The sequence below is a fragment of the Chenopodium album genome, chromosome 22, assembly GCF_948465745.1.
Source record: "Chenopodium album chromosome 22, dcCheAlbu1.1, whole genome shotgun sequence".
Taxonomy (NCBI): Eukaryota; Viridiplantae; Streptophyta; class Magnoliopsida; order Caryophyllales; family Amaranthaceae; genus Chenopodium; species Chenopodium album.
The window spans coordinates 38,036,225-38,054,497 of record NC_137855.1 but is presented as its reverse complement, the minus strand read 5'-3'; the positions used below and the strand labels follow the sequence as shown (position 1 = coordinate 38,054,497).

Below are 18,273 nucleotides of genomic sequence, written 5' to 3'. Positions count from 1 at the left end.
ATCCGATCCAATCCGAAAATCCGAATTTCCAAAAAATCTCAATCCGATCCGATCCGATTCAAAGTTTGGATCCGATCCGAATTGATAATTCGGTTTGGATTGGATTGGATTTCGGTTTTTATCCGAATTATGGACACCCCTAGAATTGGGTGAGAATTAATGATTAATAAATCTGATTAAAGTTACTAATTGTGTTTTAATTTCTTAAATGAGGGTAAAAATGACATTTGACTAGTTTTTATTTACTAAAAGAGGAAAGAAATTCTTTTGTTGCACATAATGCTTAGCGGACAAAAATGGCAAAAGTTGCACATAACTATTAACGGAGGTAGTATTATTTATTACTCCGTAATTTGAACAAAATCAAATCTTCTCTAAATTCCAAGTACAACTATCATTAAATTCAATCCCAAAAACGTAATTGTGTGGTTATATAATTCCTCAAATACAAAAATCAACTGGGTGGTTGCCATTTTTCAGAATACAGATAAAATCGATCTGATTAACATCAGAATCAAACAATTTCATACCCTTACATTGTACTGCATTACTGCACGTCACTGCAACAAATATTCTTCCTTCTTTAAGAGAGTTTAATGCTACAGCGGCCTGAGCAGTGATGCTATGCTAGAAGCCAATCTTATAGTTTGCAAATCTCTAGCTAGGCCAAATCTCAAGTTGACATTGCTTCTGTACTGACTTGTATGATCTCGTGTCAGCATTTATTCCTCTGTATGTTATGTGCATAATACTAACAATGGTCTGTTTTGATAAAATAGCTAAAAAAGTTCATTACAAGCAGATAACCTCAGCGTACTGTTATAATTTTATTTTTCTGGCAGTGCCAGGGAACATCATAGTAAAACTCGTTCAGTCAATAGTGCTGCAGCCAGCAGCTAGTGCTTCATATCCCTCTGCCAACTAAAATATAGTGTACTAGTATTTGGGCTTGTAACAAAGAAAAAGATATAGTTAATCTTTACAGGTTTAGGTAATCTAGATTTTAATTCTTCCTTTAAGGAAAAGATGGGGTGATCCTAGAAAAATAATGTACATTTTTATAATCAAATTATGAAATTACATCTCATTTTTTGTATCTTCACCTGCTAGGGCTGTTGAACAGAAGGATCAGAAGGATAATCTCACTTCGGGTAATCCCAAGTTTCTCATATTGATTAACATAAATTGTTTCTCGTGAGGGTATTTCTGTAATTCTGGTATGACAGCTGTTGGACTTGACATAGACGGCGTTAACAAGGTAAACCCATGTTACATTACTTTTGAACAATGCTCAAAAGTGATGCTCAGAAGAAAAAATACATTCCCAAATTCCGATTCAACAGAGTACATTATTTCCAGTTTTCCACCATTGAAGCAATTTAAGGTAAGATTAAAAACTCAATTTCACGATCTAGTGTTAATCGGTAATCATCAAATTTCAATTTCACAATCTATTATTATGTAGTAGCTTCAATGGAGAAGGAAAGCTCATAAGCGTCAAACACCTATCCATTAGGGGTTAACCATACCCTTAATTTCAATATTTTCTGTAGGGTTTTTCGTTAAATTCTGGCGGCAAAGCCGCCATTTAATGGAGGCATTCGAGTTTGAATGGAGGAATTGGAGCTTTTGCGGCGAAGCTTCAATGGAGGTTGTTGTTGGTGGAGATGATTTAGTGAAAGAGGAAGAAGATGGTGTTGGACAGTCTGTGGTTGTTTTAGGTGGAGACAAAAGTGGAAGGTGAATGTGTTGGTGTTTGTTGTGATAGAGGTGAAAGACTAAGCTCCGATGGTACTGCAATGTAACGCCGCTAACGATAAACGCAAACTTAATATGACGCCATCAAGTTTAGTCCAAGTCATCAACTATAGTGGATTTTACAGTCATCAATTCTTCTGATTATAATACCATTAGTTTACAATTCCTGATGCATTTTAATTACACAAATTCCATTTGAGAAACTCTTCTTGTTTCTCAAGAAGAGGAACTAGGGCACGCCCTCTAACTTTACATCGAGTGCAAAAATTGTATTTTTTTTTTAATTAATAAAGGCATTGCACATGTATTTCATTATCATTCTCTGGGAAGTTTTGAGTACAGAGTTTTTAATACATTGCTAATAAAATCTAAATCTCCCACACCATCAAGTCTTCTTGTAAGGAAAAGTGATGACATACAAAAGGATATGGACTAATGATAACTATAGCATATCAAGGACACAAAATCTTTGTCTAATTGCCACATTCACTGCATGAATCTGATCTAAATAAAAAACACAGTATTTTTCCTTCTTTTAAAGACCTCCAAAGTAAAGGATAAAAAGGTGGAATCTCAGTTTAAAAACCTGCTTTTAGGATAAAGAGCCGTGACTTTCTTTCCCACAATAAGTTTATGAGAAATACGCGACCCAAAACTGATATTCCAGCTGCACTTCACGTACGTATGAGGTTATTCATCTGACACAGTCATGTCCTCACCCTCTCAGTTCTTAGATAGGGGGTAAAGACTAAACGTTACAGGGAAGTCGATAACATAAGTGGTCGTTGGCATCTCCTAGAGTTATCTTTTTAAAACTAGGAGCTATCTTGTATCAGGACTTCTGCTCATCAAAAGAATCTGGTGTTTGAAAAGTATAACAGAACCTTTCAATTTGGAAATAACTGAAAGGAATCATTAAAGATGCCAATTATTTCAGACATCAATCCTAAGGCTCTTTTCTTATTGTTAAATTTGAGAGTTCAAGGAGGAAGAAAAGAGAAAAGAGAGTGTGCTGCCATTGATGAACTTGAGAGAAGCTTGAAGGAAGAGAGAGAAAATGAGAGTATATTCTTTAGAATGAGAATGTTGGAAAATACAAAGATACTTACATCATACTATTTGTGTATATTTATACTACTAAGTACATTAGCCAAGGAATACAAGTAACCAACTACTTTACACTAATATGTAACCTCCAACACCCCCCCTCAAACTGGAAATGGGTGAAACACATTTCCAGTTTGAACCAATCATTGTAGCAAAGATTTGAACTCGAGTTGTAGACTTCCTGCAGCAAATGATGCACTTCCATCAACTTGACATTAAACACCATCAAGATCAACATCGAGCAACTGTTAATCCTTCCATCAACAACTAATAAGTAACACAAAACCACTGCTGCCATGCTATGCCAGATTGCCAGCCCAACATAACACTTCATAACCACCATATAGTCACCAAACAACTAAACCAATCTTCAACAATCCAACTTTCCATTCCATTGAGAAGCACCATCAACAAAGACCAACCACCAATAACACTCATACACCACGACTCCAATTTGAGATAGAAAATAATCACTATGGATCTTGAGAAAAGACCTCTATGGGTCATAAAATTTGATCACAATGGATCACAAAAGAAAGCCACTATGGGAAAAATAAAATGACCAACTATGGGTCTCAAAAAAACAAAGCCTCTATGGGAAAAATGACCAACTATGGGTCTGAAAATCAAAGCCTCTATGGGCAAATCAACAAGCCACTATGGGCAAAATCAAGCCTCTATGGGCAACAAATGATTCACAAATGACCTTCTTGGTCACACCAAAACTTCAACCAATCATCATCAATTCAACACAAAAAATCCACCAAACTAACACTTTATACCACCACTCAATATTTACAACATCCAATCAAACTACCTTGAAACAGTCCTAAATCGGTATAATCAATCCAACAAACCAATATTCATCATCAACATCCAACAACACAAAACACACTTTAATTCTACCTTAACTCAAGAAGAATAAACTCTCTAAAAACAACCAGAAACTTTCACCATCATCCATCAACTAACAGAGCAATATCAACATCACAAAACATATCAATCACTAATACAACTCAAACTTCAATTCAACTATCAATCAAGAACAACCCAAATCCAATATCAACAAATTCTGACTACACCTCCAATCAATCAATATACACCAAAAACACTAAATCACCAATCTAGCAAGGAGTGAAAGCATGAGAATTATACCAGATTTCGCAGAAAGTCTCAAGCCAATCAAGAATGTGGGAAGTAATAGTGAACCAGAACACACCCAACTTCCTTCCAATACCACTGGAGAACACAACCCGCAGTGACGACGACGGAGGCCACAAACTCCACCAACCACCGGGCTTAACACGAACCCAATCAACAAGTAACACTAATTAGTAGTCTCCAATCGAAACCGAGGAACCTAGAAACCGAAGTTCACGAACAATAATTTCGGCAACAAAACCCAGAGCGAAAACTTAAGCAATCGAAAATCTTCGAGCCAAACAAACTGAAGGTTCTAATTAACTAAACTTGCAAACCCGTAAATCGATCGAAAATCTTCAAGAACGAAACACCCATAAAACCACCGGAAACTGATCAAATATGCCAGAAATTGGTCGAAATTTCACAAATACAGAAGGTCGAACAAGCATCACTCTTACAATTTGTGGCTAATTGTTCAAATTCGAATAGTAAAGAGTGAAATATTGAAAGAACCCTAGAAATTAGGGGAAAATTCAAGAATAAAAAATTTTGTTTGATTATTTTGGTTCGAAAAACAAATTGTAAGTGATTATAGAAGACAATTACGTGAATTAATCCTCCAATTGCTAAATTTCGAGTAAGAATTAAGGAAATTACGAGCAAGAAATTCCAAACAAAAAAAAAATCAGAAAAATAAGATGAAAAATCTTGAAATTGAAGAAGAAAAAAAAACGCGGAATTATGGAGCTAGGAACCTAAGATCGTCCGCTCTGATACCATGTTAAATTTGAGAGTTCAAGGAGGAAGAAAAAAGAAAAGAGAGTGTGCTGCCATTGATGAACTTGAGAGAAGCTTGAAGGAAGAGAGAGAAAATGAGAGTATATTCTTTAGAATGAGAATGTTGGAAAATACAAAGATACTTACATCATACTATTTGTGTATATTTATACTACTAAGTACATTAGCCAAGGAATACAAGTAACCAACTACCTTACACTAATATGTAACCTCCAACACTTATCCACTTACACTAAAAAAGAATCAGCCATTTGAATCATTTTCTGTATGATCATGCAAAAACAAAACAGTAAATGTATAGCATATGATAAAAACTTCAGATAAAGGAAAGTTAGTAGCACCTTCTTGCTGTGACACATTTTTACTTGGTTCTCATAATTTAATGTGACTTTTCTGTGAGTGCTAGTACCTGTAGTTATCTGTCATAATTACACAATCAACAGAGATTTCTAGATGTATGAGGCTAATACAATTAATCTATACACAAGTAGCAGCGCGTCATCCTTTGAAGGCAGAGGCAGGAGGACAAAGTACAATACCAAGAGAACCTAATCTGACACATTGATGTGGTGGGAAGAATCATTCTTGCATCCCCTTTATACTTTTCCTTCCATAAAGCCACTGCCACACCCCCTTTTGTACCTTTTTCTGCTTGATCACAGAATATCACAATGATCGAACAAGCCCGAGTTGACGTTCCATTCACACTAGTACCATGCAAGCTCAACATTCTTCTTTGTCTTATTTATGAGATGTTAACAAGCTAAGTTATAGCATTAGCTCAAAAAATGAAAAAAAAATGTACTCCATGCAGTATTGCAGCATGCCCTGCTATCAAACAGTACATGTATACTTCAGTAAGTCCTTAAAATTAAGACAATAAAATGATGAACAGCCTTACCTTAGTTATCTTTGTACATTTGTTATTTGACTATATCTTATAATCATCACAAAGTGATGATAAAATTTCTTATACACACTGAAGTTAGATCTCTTAAGTCAATAGCAGAGTTTTAGATGCCTATTAATGCGGCTGTTATAGTAAGATTATTCCCATATGAGATCAGGAATCATGCACCATCTTAATCCCATTATTGTTGCTCATTGAGATTAATGTATCATGTATGTAATAAAACTCTTAGGTGTCATGAAATGTGTAAAAGTTCAAAATACATTGAATTTGGACACTGACACATGATGTTCTGTAAATAAAAGTAGCATTGGTTCCAAAGATATATATTCTGAGCATCATGAAGTTATGGAGCCTGTACCATATTCTAGGTGATACCTTTGAGCATCAACTTTTTTCTTTCATCAGTAGTCTCTTCGAGTGCTTCAATAGCAAAAAAGAAAACACTACTCATTATTTGATCATTTGTAGTTCTATCTAGCTAGATTCCGATCCCTTTCTTAAACATGTCCACAGATATCAGTTCTCTAAACCTCGAGACAACATAGAGACAAAATTTCAAGCCTAAAAGAGGATATATTGTAGAATAAACTGATTTTTATGGAGCATCATTCCTTACTCTAATTTAAAATAAAATTATAGAGAAGCAATGTCACTGATCTACTCATACTATAAATAGATGGCATGTATGATGGCTCAAATTACTCACAGCCAAGGCAAGAAAATCCATTACCAAAATCCATTTGTTTTCAGAAAGAGCTTTACAGCGTGGAAGAAAAAGAACAAGCAACAGCTTCCAAAAACAAGTCAGCTAACTATCAATGGATACTGTGAATAGATTAGTGGAACAAAAGCCTTTAGTAATTGTTATGAATAAGAAAATGAAATCTGTACTAATTGAATCAACAATTTGAGAAAGAGAAGTATCCAATTTTCATTAATGGAGTTCTAGATTATACACTGTAAAAGAGAGAATATAGAGAGAGAAAGCTAAGAGAGGAAAATCCCAATCTTAGAGAGAGAAGTTTTTATTGAATGAATGAATACAGAAAACTAAGCAGTAGCATATAAATGCTCTGTTAATACAGCACTTAATAACAAACTTTAATTGTTCTAACTAACTCCTTGTGAGCTGGCAAGTGTGCTGACGTGGCTGAGAGCATTACTTCACATCCCCCCTCAAGCTTGGGGTGATGAAGACATGCCAAGCTTGGACTTCAGGATATTAAACTGAGGAGAAGGCAAGATCTTAGTCATAATATCTGCCAACTGAGAACTGGTGGGAAGATAGGTGAGCTGAATAAGGCCTTCAAGAACCTTTTCTCTTGTGAAATGACAGTCTATGTCAATATGCTTTGTCCTCTCATGGAAGACAGGGTTCTTGGCTATATGCAGGGCTGACTGATTGTCACAATGTAATGTAATAGGTTTCAAATCAGAGATACCAAGATCACCCAGTAACCTGACCAACCAAGCAACCTCAGAAGAAGCAGCTGACATTGCCTTATATTCAGCTTCAGAAGATGATTTTGAAGTTGTGGGTTGTTTCTTTGATTTCCAGCTGATGGGAGAAGAACCCAGCATCATAACATACTATGTGATTGATCTTCTGGTATCAACACATGCACCCCAATCAGAGTCTGAAAAAGCCTGCAATTTCAAATCCATACCTCCAGAAAAAATGATACCTTGACCAGCAGTTGAAGCCACATAATTCAGAGTATGAGTCAGAGCTTGCATATGAGAAGAACGAGACCATTGCATGAACTGACTTAAGCATTGGACAGTAAATGCCAGATCAGGTCTAGTATGGGTTAAGAAATTAAGTTTCCCAACTAGACATCTATATTGCAAAGGGTCTTGCAGTAAATCACCAACTTCAAAACTAAGCTTCAAATGAATGGGCAGGGTTATAGCTACAGTCTTGAAAGGATGGAGACCACTATCAGCCAAGAGCTCCCTAGTAAACTTGGCTTGAGAAAGAATAACAGCATTACCATTATAACCAATTTCCATCCCCAAAAAGAAACTCAGAACACCCAAATCCTTGATACTAAAAGTATCATGCAAGTGTTTCTTTAGAACTGCAATCTGAAGAAGATTTGTACCTGTGATGATAATATCATCAACATAGACTGCCACAAGAGTAGTATTCTGACTGGAGTGCTTGACAAAGAGAGAATAGTCATTCTTGGACTGAACAAAACCCAGAACAACTAGCTCAGAAGTCAGTTTCTCAAACCATTTTCTGCTTGCTTGCTTGAGACCATATAAGGACTTCCTTAACTTGCAGACTTTATTTCCAGGGTTTGGAACACCATCTGGCATTTTCATATAGACATCTTCAACCAAATCCCCATGCAGAAAGGCATTATTGACATCCAATTGATAGATTGTCCAGCCTTTGTGTACAGCTAAAGCAATCAAACCTCTGACTGTTGACATCTTAACAACAGGAGAAAATGTCTCCTTAAAGTCTATCCTATATTTCTGGTTGTAACCCTTAGCTACCAACCTAGCCTTGAATCTCTCAATAGAATCATCTTTCCTCAACTTGATTTTGAAAACCCATTTAGAACCAATAGGTTTCTTTCCACATGGTAAATCTACCACTTCCCAGGTCTTATTATCAAATAAAGCTTTAATCTCCTTTTTCATAGCTGCTTCCCAATTTGGATCCCCTGCTGCTTCTTTATATGAGGTAGGCTCCTTAATAGAGACTGTCTGAGAGATGAAGGCTTTATGCTCACAGGAGAATGAAGAATGGGAAGCCAAGTTACACCAGTGATCATTGAAGACAATGGAAGCCCCACAAAAATAATCACCCATCCACTTAGGTGGTTTTCTATGCCTCACAGACTGCACAACAGGTATAGGCACAGGAGTATCAAGAGTAATATCAACAACTGATGTAGGGTGATCAGAAGGTGTTGAAATTTCAGACTGAAAATCAGTTGTGCTGGGAACAGGACTGTTGGGAACAGGACTGCTGGGAGGTATAATTTGAAATATGTCTGGTATATCAATAGTAAGGAAAGGAGAAGGAGTAGGTGTATGAGAGGGTAAAAAGAAAGGGGTTGGTGTTGATTGAGGATGTGGTGAAATATGAAATGGGAAGTGTTTTTCATGAAAATCTACATCTCTTGAAACTGAGATCTTCATGTTGGATAGGTGTAATACCTTATATCCTTTCTGAGTAGGAGAGTACCCTACAAACACACAGGGTTCAGCTCTAGGTTCAAATTTTGTTCTGTGTTGCCTTGCTGTACTCACATAACATAGACAGCCAAAGACTCTAAGATGGTCAGGATTAGGTGATTTGTTATAGAGCTTTTCATATGGTGATAAATTCCCCAAAACTTGAGAAGGCATTCTGTTTATCAAATAGGCTGCACACTCTATACATTCTCCCCAAAAAGAAATAGGTAGCTTAGACTGAAAATATAGAGCCCTTCCAACTTCAAGCAAATGCTTGTGTTTCCTCTCAGCAACCCCATTCTGCTGTGGGGTATCACTGCAACTGGTTTGGTATAAAATCCCTTTACCACTGTACAAGGATAAAATCTTGCCTTCACAGAGTTCCTTTGCATTATTAGTCCTTATTATCTTGACACCAAACTGTTTCTCAACAAAAGTCACAAAATTGACTAAAATATCAACAGAATCAGTTTAATACTTCATCAAATGTGTCCAAACACACCTTGTGTAATCATCAACAATAGTGAGGAACAGATTACAATTATTATGAGTTTTTGACTGATATGGACCCCACACATCTACATGAATCAATTCAAAAGGATGAACAGTTTTAATAGAACTACTAGAAAAGGACTTTCTATGCTTTGCTGCTGGACAGATACTACAAATAACCTCATTTCCCAATTTTCTACAATCAACTTTAATCTGAATCATATTCATATGAGTAAAAGGAATATGACCTGTCCTAAGGTGCAGCAACTTAGCCTGGTCTATAAAAGACTAACAAACAATAGGAGAAGAAGCAGAACCTGAACTGGAAGCAGCAGCAACAGCTCTGTGAGAAGTTTTTGTGAAGTAGAGACCATTACCCACTTTACCAAGAACAAGTGGTGGAATCAAGGACATTTGATCCTGGACAATACATTGATCAGAAGTGAATTGCACTGTGTAACCACCATCTTGACACAGCTTGTGTACAGAGATAAGATTGAACTGAAAACTGGGAACAAATAAGACATTCTTCAAGGTGATATTGGTGTCTAACACAGCTGTCCCTATATGTGTCACTTTGACTCTTGTGCCATCAGGTATGGTTATATAACAGTTCTGGTCATGAACTAAATCATATGAATCAAACATGTCCAATCTATGGCACATATGATCACTAGCTCCACTGTCCACTATCCACTATCCACCCATTACTATAAGAAGAAGACAGAAGACAGTAATTACCTGCAAACATAGCATTAGCATCTTGATCAACCTTTTGTCTATTAAGAAGAGACCTCATCTGAGTCAATTCATCCAGAGTGAAACTAGCAGCTAAATTCAACACATTAGCTTGTTCAGAAGTTTTTGCAGCATCATCTAAAATTTGACCACCATCAACACAATTTGCAAACTTCTTGGAAGCTGGAGCTAACTGATTTCCCTTATAACCAGGTGGATAGCCCTTCAACTTGAAGCACCTTTCCATGCTATGACCAGGCATCTGGCAATGATCACAGTAATAATTGATAGTTCTCCTACCCCCAGCAAACTTATTAGGTCCTTGTTGATTAAAGCCTCTTCCATAATGATAGCATGCTATTTTGTATGATTATAGAGTGGTTTTTAACGTTGAATATGTGAGGTATTGATGCCTTAGTTCATTATTCACTCTATTTTTATGCAATTTTTGTGTATCCTATGCTTCACGGGTTGTTAGTGTTTTTGTTGAGATTTTAGGTCCAAAGACGACCAATTAAATCCTATGGATGATGAACAAGGTTAGAAGCAAGAAGATGATGGAAAGAAGCCAAGGAAAAGGAGTCAAGTCAAGAATAAAGAGAGATGTGCAGTGGAGAGGCCTCTCCATAGAGTGGCGCGGCCTCTCCCTAGGAGCGGCCTCTCCAGGTCAGTGGAGAGGCCTCTCCACCCCGCTGTTGTAGCTACTGCCAAACTTGGCAGTTTCAAGGATTTTGTGAGGAGAGGCCTCTCCAACTTTATGTCACGGCCTCTCCACCTGGAGCGACCTCTCCACCTATTTGGAGAGGCCTCTCCACCTCGTTGCTGAACTTCCTGCCTCACTTGGCAGATTTGAAAGAAGAGATGCGGAGAGGCCTCTCCAACATAGGGGAGCGGCCTCTCCATCTGAGGAGCGGCCTCTCCACCTTTTTGGAGAGGCCTCTCCACCCTGCTATGGAGCATTCTGCCACAATTTTCCCCAGTTTGGAGCGGCCTCTCCAAGACATGGAGCGGCCTCTCCAGACTTTGGAGCGGCCTCTCCAGACCTTGGAGAGGCCTCTCCCGACGGGTTCCGCGAACTTTCTATTGCGGAGTTTACTATGAAATTGGGGATTATAAATAGCTTTAAGTGGCTCATTTGTAGGATCTTCTTCTTTCTTAATTCCCTTTAGACTTCTTAGGCCCTTAGTTTCTCTAAACCCTCTTTAATTAGATTAGTTTTTCTCAAAACTCAATCTTTGTAAGAATTATTTGAAGTTTGTTCTATCAATTTCAACAACAATTATTCTCAATCTTGAAGCATCAATTAGTAATCTCTTTCTCTCTCCTTTGCTATTTAATTTTCTGATTTTATCTTTTATTAATCTTAGTTCTTGCTTAATCTTTGTTAATTGTTCTTGCATGTCCAACCATCCTTGTTTAATCTCTCTCCTAGTTTAATTGAATTCATGTTAACCCTAGATTTAATTGTTAGATCGTTTTCCACCATGATTAGTGAGTAGTTAATTAGCTAGGGGTTGGGTGAAGACCCAACCAAGCCATGGGTTGATTGTTAATTGTGCTTGCATGTTCATTTTGGGTTGATGATTGATTGTTAAAGAATTGGTTAATTGCATGTGTAATTGGATGGCCACTTATTGCTCATGTATTCACTTCTATGCTTGCATTGAGAGATGGAGTCTAGTTGTGAGCCTATTCTTATATGATTATGCTAAATTCCTCTTGATTATGGTTCCTTGTTTGAATGATGTAGTAGTCTTAGTTGCAACAATTAGGTGAGAAATCCCAATTGTTTGTGCCTTAATGCTTTCTTGGACCGATTGAAAGACAAACCCGAGTTAGTAGTCTACTTCCCATCGTTAAGACTTGGTTGGCCTATCTTGTTAGTTGAGTTTGGTTTAGGATTGCTTAGTGTTATGGCTTCGAAAGAAGGCAATGTTGAGTGCCCTCTCTATCACCCAATTTGTGTTCATGCTTGCCTATTGATTTGATCCGTTGGTTTGGTTGGAGTCGATCCCTATTTCCCCCTATGTTTGTCTCCATAGTAGTTATCTAATCAAAACCCCCAATTTGTGACCGAACTAGATTGCAACCGTTTCATACTCTCGGTGTACTTACCCATTCCCTGTGGATACGATCCTCTACTTACCCTAGACTTGTCTTAGGTTGGTTTAGGTAGAAATATTGTTTGGTTTTAGGGTGATCGTCCAACGACCGATTAATCCCTCCTACCAAAATGGCGCCGTTGCCGGGGAATGGCGTTAAACATTGAGTTACTTATGAGATATGTGAGACTAGTTCATTTGTATAGCTTTATTTTTCGTTGTTTTCTTTGACTAACCTACTAATCTCCCATCTAGTCTTCTTTGTTTATGCCCAAACGCAGCAATAGGGCACTTCCTCTTGTGCCGTTGAATCTCGAGCTTGAAAAGGTAGTAAGGGCAAATCGAAGAGAAAAGAGGGCGAAAGCTAGTGGTGCCACATCAAGTGAGCCACAAGTGGTAGTTGAGTCCGATCAATCTAGTTCTAGTGAGACTAGTGGAGAAACCATTCCACTAGAGTCACCAAGGACAAATTCTCCAACTTCTCCACCTCTTCACCAATTTGAGATGGCTCTTCCAAATAAGACTTTGAGAGAGTTTGGTGTTCCTCCTCCGTATCAAGAAGCAAGTGGGATTGTTACTCCCACTACCGAAGCAAATAATTTCGAGATAAGGCCCGCCCTTATCACCTTGATTGAGGGTCATCAATTCTCCGGGGCAAAGCATGAGGACCCCATTGCGCATCTAAAGCAATTCACACGGTATTGTAGCACCGTGAAGGCAAATGGGGTGACTCCGGAGTACATTCTCTTAAGCATGTTCAAATTCTCTTTAACGGGCAAGGCAAGTGATTGGCTTGATAGGTTGCCTCCGAACTCATTGAATACTTGGAATGAGGTGACTTCGGCATTCCTTGGGAGGTTCATTCCTCTTGGGAAAACGGCGGAGTTGAGGTCAAAGATATCTAACTTCCAACAAGAGCCCGATGAATCCCTCTATGATGCTTGGGAGAGATTCAAGAGCTACCAACAACAATGCCCTCACCATGGCATGGAAGATTGGCTCTTGCTCCATGGGTTCTATAGAGGACTCTTGAGATCGGACCGCATACTCCTGGATGGAGCATCGGGAGGAACTATCATGAACAAGCCACCCACGGAGGCACTAAAGATCATAGAGGATGTAGTTCAAAACTACACCGATTGGAGCCCCAATGAGAGAAGCACTTCCAAGAAAGGAGGAAAGTATGAGGTAAATGTTATAAACATGATTAATTCAAAATTAGATGCTTTATCTTCTAAGTTTGATCAATTGCAATCCTCTTCTCTATCCCCTTCCCCACGTCAAAATTCACATGCATCTAGTTCATTGAATGAAAATGAAAACATGTCGATACAAATGATGTCTTGTGATGCTTGTGGAAGTGATGATCATGTGACTTCAGAATGCTATTTGCTAAATGATTCATGATCCCCTTCCCCTTCCATGGAACAAGTAAATGCAATCAACAATGGTCAAACCAATCCTAGGTATGACCCTTATTCCAACACCTACAATGAGGGATGGAAACATCACCCAAACTTTGGTTGGAAAGGGGGCCAAACCCAAGGAAATGGTCAAGGTTAATATAGTGGCCAAAGGAATGTTCAAAATAATCAAGGAAACTATAGGAACCAAGGTAATGGTAACTATGTGTCAAACAACCAAGTTAATCAACAAAATGACAATAGGTATCACCAAAGAGGTCAATATTCGTCTAATCATAACCCACCCGGTTTTAATGGAGGAAATAGACCTACCCTTGCTCCTATCCCTCAACCTCCTCTCCAACTTCAAGCTCCCCCTCCTAAGTCAAGTCTAGAAACAACAATGAAAAAATTTGTTAATGCTCAAACCAAGAAAACCAATGACTTAGAGGAGTCTATCAAGCAAGTGCAAGTCCACAATAAGATGCTAGAAACTCAATTAACTCAATTAGTTAATGCACTTAAAAGTAACAATTCTAGCACCTCTTCTCCTAGTCAAGAAGAACATTGTAATGCAATCATGACTAGATGTAGGACTAGCATAGATGAAACTCCACCCATGAGCTTGCAAAAAGAGAGTGAGAATGATGAGGTTAGAGAAGAAAAACAATGTGAGGAGTCTAAGTCAAGTGAGGATGAGATGGTTGTCATGAGTGAGTCCACCACGGTGAGCTTAACCGAAAATTGTAGTGCAATTATCAAAAACCACTCTCCCACTAAACTAAAAGACCCCGGAAGTTTCTCTATTCCTTGCTCAATTAAGAACATTTCCTTTGAGAATGCCCTATGTGATCTAGGAGCTAGTGTGAGTTTGATGCCTTTTTCGGTTTATGAGAAGCTTGGTATAGGTGGTTTGGTACCCACTAATGTCACTCTTCAACTTGCCGATGGATCCACCAAATTCCCTAAGGGTAAGGTTGAGGATGCCCCTCTCAAGGTAGGTAATTTCACCATTCCGGTTGATTTTATTGTGTTAGGAATGATGGAAGATGTACTCACCCCTATTATCCTAGGTCGGCCTTTCTTAGCAACGGGTGGTGCAATCATTGATGTAAGGGAAGGAAAACTCACATTAAATGTGGGTGATGATGAATTTTGTCTTACTATTGACCCCAAGAGAGGATGTCCTTCCCCCATGAAAGATTGCATGACCTTAGATGCTATTAGTGATAATGATTTGCATATGTTGAGAATGCTTTGTGCTACTAACCCTCTTTTCAATGTCCATGAGTCAAAGCAAAGTTTGGATAGGTTTGATGAGGTGATTGCCATGCTTGCTTGCCTCAAGACTATGCTTGAAGATGGTGAGTCCGATGCTCACAAGGATGAAGAGGGTGACATCAAGGCTTCCAAGAAGAAGAGGAAGGGAAAGTCAAAGAGAAAAAGGAAGAAGAAGGATTCAAAGAAAATTGATGAAAATGAATTTATTGTAGGTGTTAGTCAAGAAAACAATTTGGTTTTGCCCAAGATGGCGAGTTGTAACAATGAAAACAATGGTGACAATTTGGTTTCGAACTTTATCCCACCTTGAGGATATTTTTCGAATTTGCGTCAAGCTAGTGACGTTAAAGAAGCGCTTCCGGGAGGCAACCCGGGTATTTTTGTAGTGGATTAAGCGAAAAAAAAAACAACAACAACACAAAGTGCAAGTCTTCCAACAACAACCAAGAAGAACAAAGGTACCAAGGAGGTTCAAGCTTCAAAGAAGACCCGATCCTTGAGTTAGTCTTCTTTCTCTCCCTTTTTATGTGCTTTTATTGCTTAACATCGAGGACAATGTTTATGATAGCTTGGGGGGGAGTCATTTGCGTGCCTTCTTGACATGTTGGTTTGTTTTGGTTGCGTTTGTTTTGGTTGTTTCATTATTTCTCTAATATCCAAGGCCCTAAATCCAAATTTGCTTCCTTGAAATCCAAATTCTTATAATGTGAATATTAGTTTCCCTTTTCTAGTTAGTATTGTGAATTATTCTAAAAAAAAAAAAAAAAAAAGAATTGTGTACAATGAAAAAAATGCCCAAGGATGAGACTCAAATGACGATATTTATGTGTTTTGCTTGCTTGACTCTTGTGTGATGAGTAGAAGTTCTCTTAGAAGGGTGTATGCAAGAGTTGGGGTCATTTAGAGAATTATTAACCTTGATTGCATTAGTATCTGTGAAATAAAAACCGATGAATGCTCAATTGCACATCTAGCATAGGATATTGTCTAAATTTGCCCAAAGAAGGATATGTTTGATTTGAATTGCGGTCCCTTGTGCCCTTGATGTGCATCCTCCTCATCCCCAAAATGAAACTCTATTAGGGAATTGGTTCTACTTGTATCATGTGTAATAAGTGGCATAATAAGCCACATGTTTTGAATAGAAAAAGAGCCGCTCACAGTTAAAAGAGACGAGGGCAATGAAATTGAAAAAAAAAAAGAAAAGAAGAGCATAGGAAAAAAGAACAAAAACTCCCCCAAAAATTCTCAAAAAAAAAAAAAAAAAATTATTTTCTCTTCTTTAGAGGTCAACTTGTGGATGCCTCCCACACCGTTTCTACATTGTTATATCTTGTGAAATTCCTGAGTTAGAGTACAGTTAAAGGGCCTTGGGTGTGCATTTTGGGAGGTGGACTAGCATTTTGAGATTTTATAACTGAAAAAGGGCTTGTTACAACTTTGGAATATCTAGATGTGCTCTAATGAACTAGTAAAAGGTCTAAGGAAGTAGCGTAGTGCAATCTTGCTTAGTTCTTCTCTTTACCCCCAACTCATGTGTACATTTGTATGATTGGTAATTCTCGAAAGTTGCTCACTTGTCTTGCTTGTGATTTTTATCCAGATGAGTTGACTTGGGCGATAAAAACGTTGGAATATTGTGTAACCATTGATGGTTTGTGTTTGGTTTTTCTGTGAGTTGTGGGTTAAGCTCAAGGGAAACCCTCACGAGATCAAAACTCGTCCCGTAAGGCGACTTGTGGGTTTAAATGGCTTCTTACTTGTGCTAAAAGTGATTCGTGTTTGCTTTAAGTTATTTTACTTACCTTTCCTCCCTCTCTTGTTGTTTTCCCTTGGCTTGGCTTTAGTAAGTTCTTTCCTCACTATGGTGTGTTATGACTATTTTGCTCGGGACGAGCAAAAGCTTAGCTTGGGGGGATTTGATAGCATGCTATTTTGTATGATTATAGAGTGGTTTTTAACGTTGAATATGTGAGGTATTGATGCCTTAGTTCATTATTCACTCTATTTTTATGCAATTTTTGTGTATCCTATGCTTCACGGGTTGTTAGTGTTTTTGTTGAGATTTTAGGTCCAAAGACGACCAATTAAATCCTATGGATGATGAACAAGGTTAGAAGCAAGAAGATGATGGAAAGAAGCCAAGGAAAAGGAGTCAAGTCAAGAATAAAGAGAGATGTGCAGTGGAGAGGCCTCTCCATAGAGTGGCGCGGCCTCTCCCTAGGAGCGGCCTCTCCAGGTCAGTGGAGAGGCCTCTCCACCCCGCTGTTGTAGCTACTGCCAAACTTGGCAGTTTCAAGGATTTTGTGAGGAGAGGCCTCTCCAACTTTATGTCGCGGCCTCTCCACCTGGAGCGGCCTCTCCACCTATTTGGAGAGGCCTCTCCACCTCGTTGCTGAACTTCCTGCCTCACTTGGCAGATTTGAAAGAAGAGATGCGGAGAGGCCTCTCCAACATAGGGGAGCGGCCTCTCCACCTTTTTGGAGAGGCCTCTCCACCCTGCTACGGAGCATTCTGCCACAATTTTCCCCAGTTTGGAGCGGCCTCTCCAAGACATGGAGCGGCCTCTCCAGACTTTGGAGCGGCCTCTCCAGACCTTGGAGAGGCCTCTCCTGACGGGTTCCGCGAACTTTCATAGTAAACTCCGCAATAGAAAGTTCGCGGAACCCGTCAGGAGAGGCCTCTCCAAGGTCTGGAGAGGCCGCTCCAAAGTCTGGAGAGGCCGCTCCATGTCTTGGAGAGGCCGCTCCAAACTGGGGAAAATTGTGGCAGAATGCTCCGTAGCAGGGTGGAGAGGCCTCTCCAAAAAGGTGGAGAGGCCGCTCCCCTATGTTGGAGAGGCCTCTCCGCATCTCTTCTTTCAAATCTGCCAAGTGAGGCAGGAAGTTCAACAACGAGGTGGAGAGGCCTCTCCAAATAGGTGGAGAGGCCGCTCCAGGTGGAGAGGCCGCGACATAAAGTTGGAGAGGCCTCTCCTCACAAAATCCTTGAAACTGCCAAGTTTGGCAGTAGCTACAACAGCGGGGTGGAGAGGCCTCTCCACTGACCTGGAGAGGCCGCTCCTAGGGAGAGGCCGCGCCACTCTATGGAGAGGCCTCTCCACTGCACATCTCTCTTTATTCTTGACTTGACTCCTTTTCCTTGGCTTCTTTCCATCATCTTCTTGCTTCTAACCTTGTTCATCATCCATAGGATTTAATTGGTCGTCTTTGGACCTAAAATCTCAACAAAAACACTAACAACCCGTGAAGCATAGGATACACAAAAATTGCATAAAAATAGAGTGAATAATGAACTAAGGCATCAATACCTCACATATTCAACGTTAAAAACCACTCTATAA

General features: G+C 39.0%; 1 non-coding gene across 1 annotated transcript; it reads right to left on the bottom strand.

Annotated features, from left to right (window-relative positions):
• Window positions 1-13,128: 13,128 nt before the first annotated feature.
• LOC145606455 (small nucleolar RNA R71) lies at window positions 13,129-13,235 on the bottom strand. The gene has a single exon (XR_014105324.1). It is a non-coding gene; the product is annotated as a small nucleolar RNA R71 (small nucleolar RNA).
• Window positions 13,236-18,273: the final 5,038 nt, after the last annotated feature.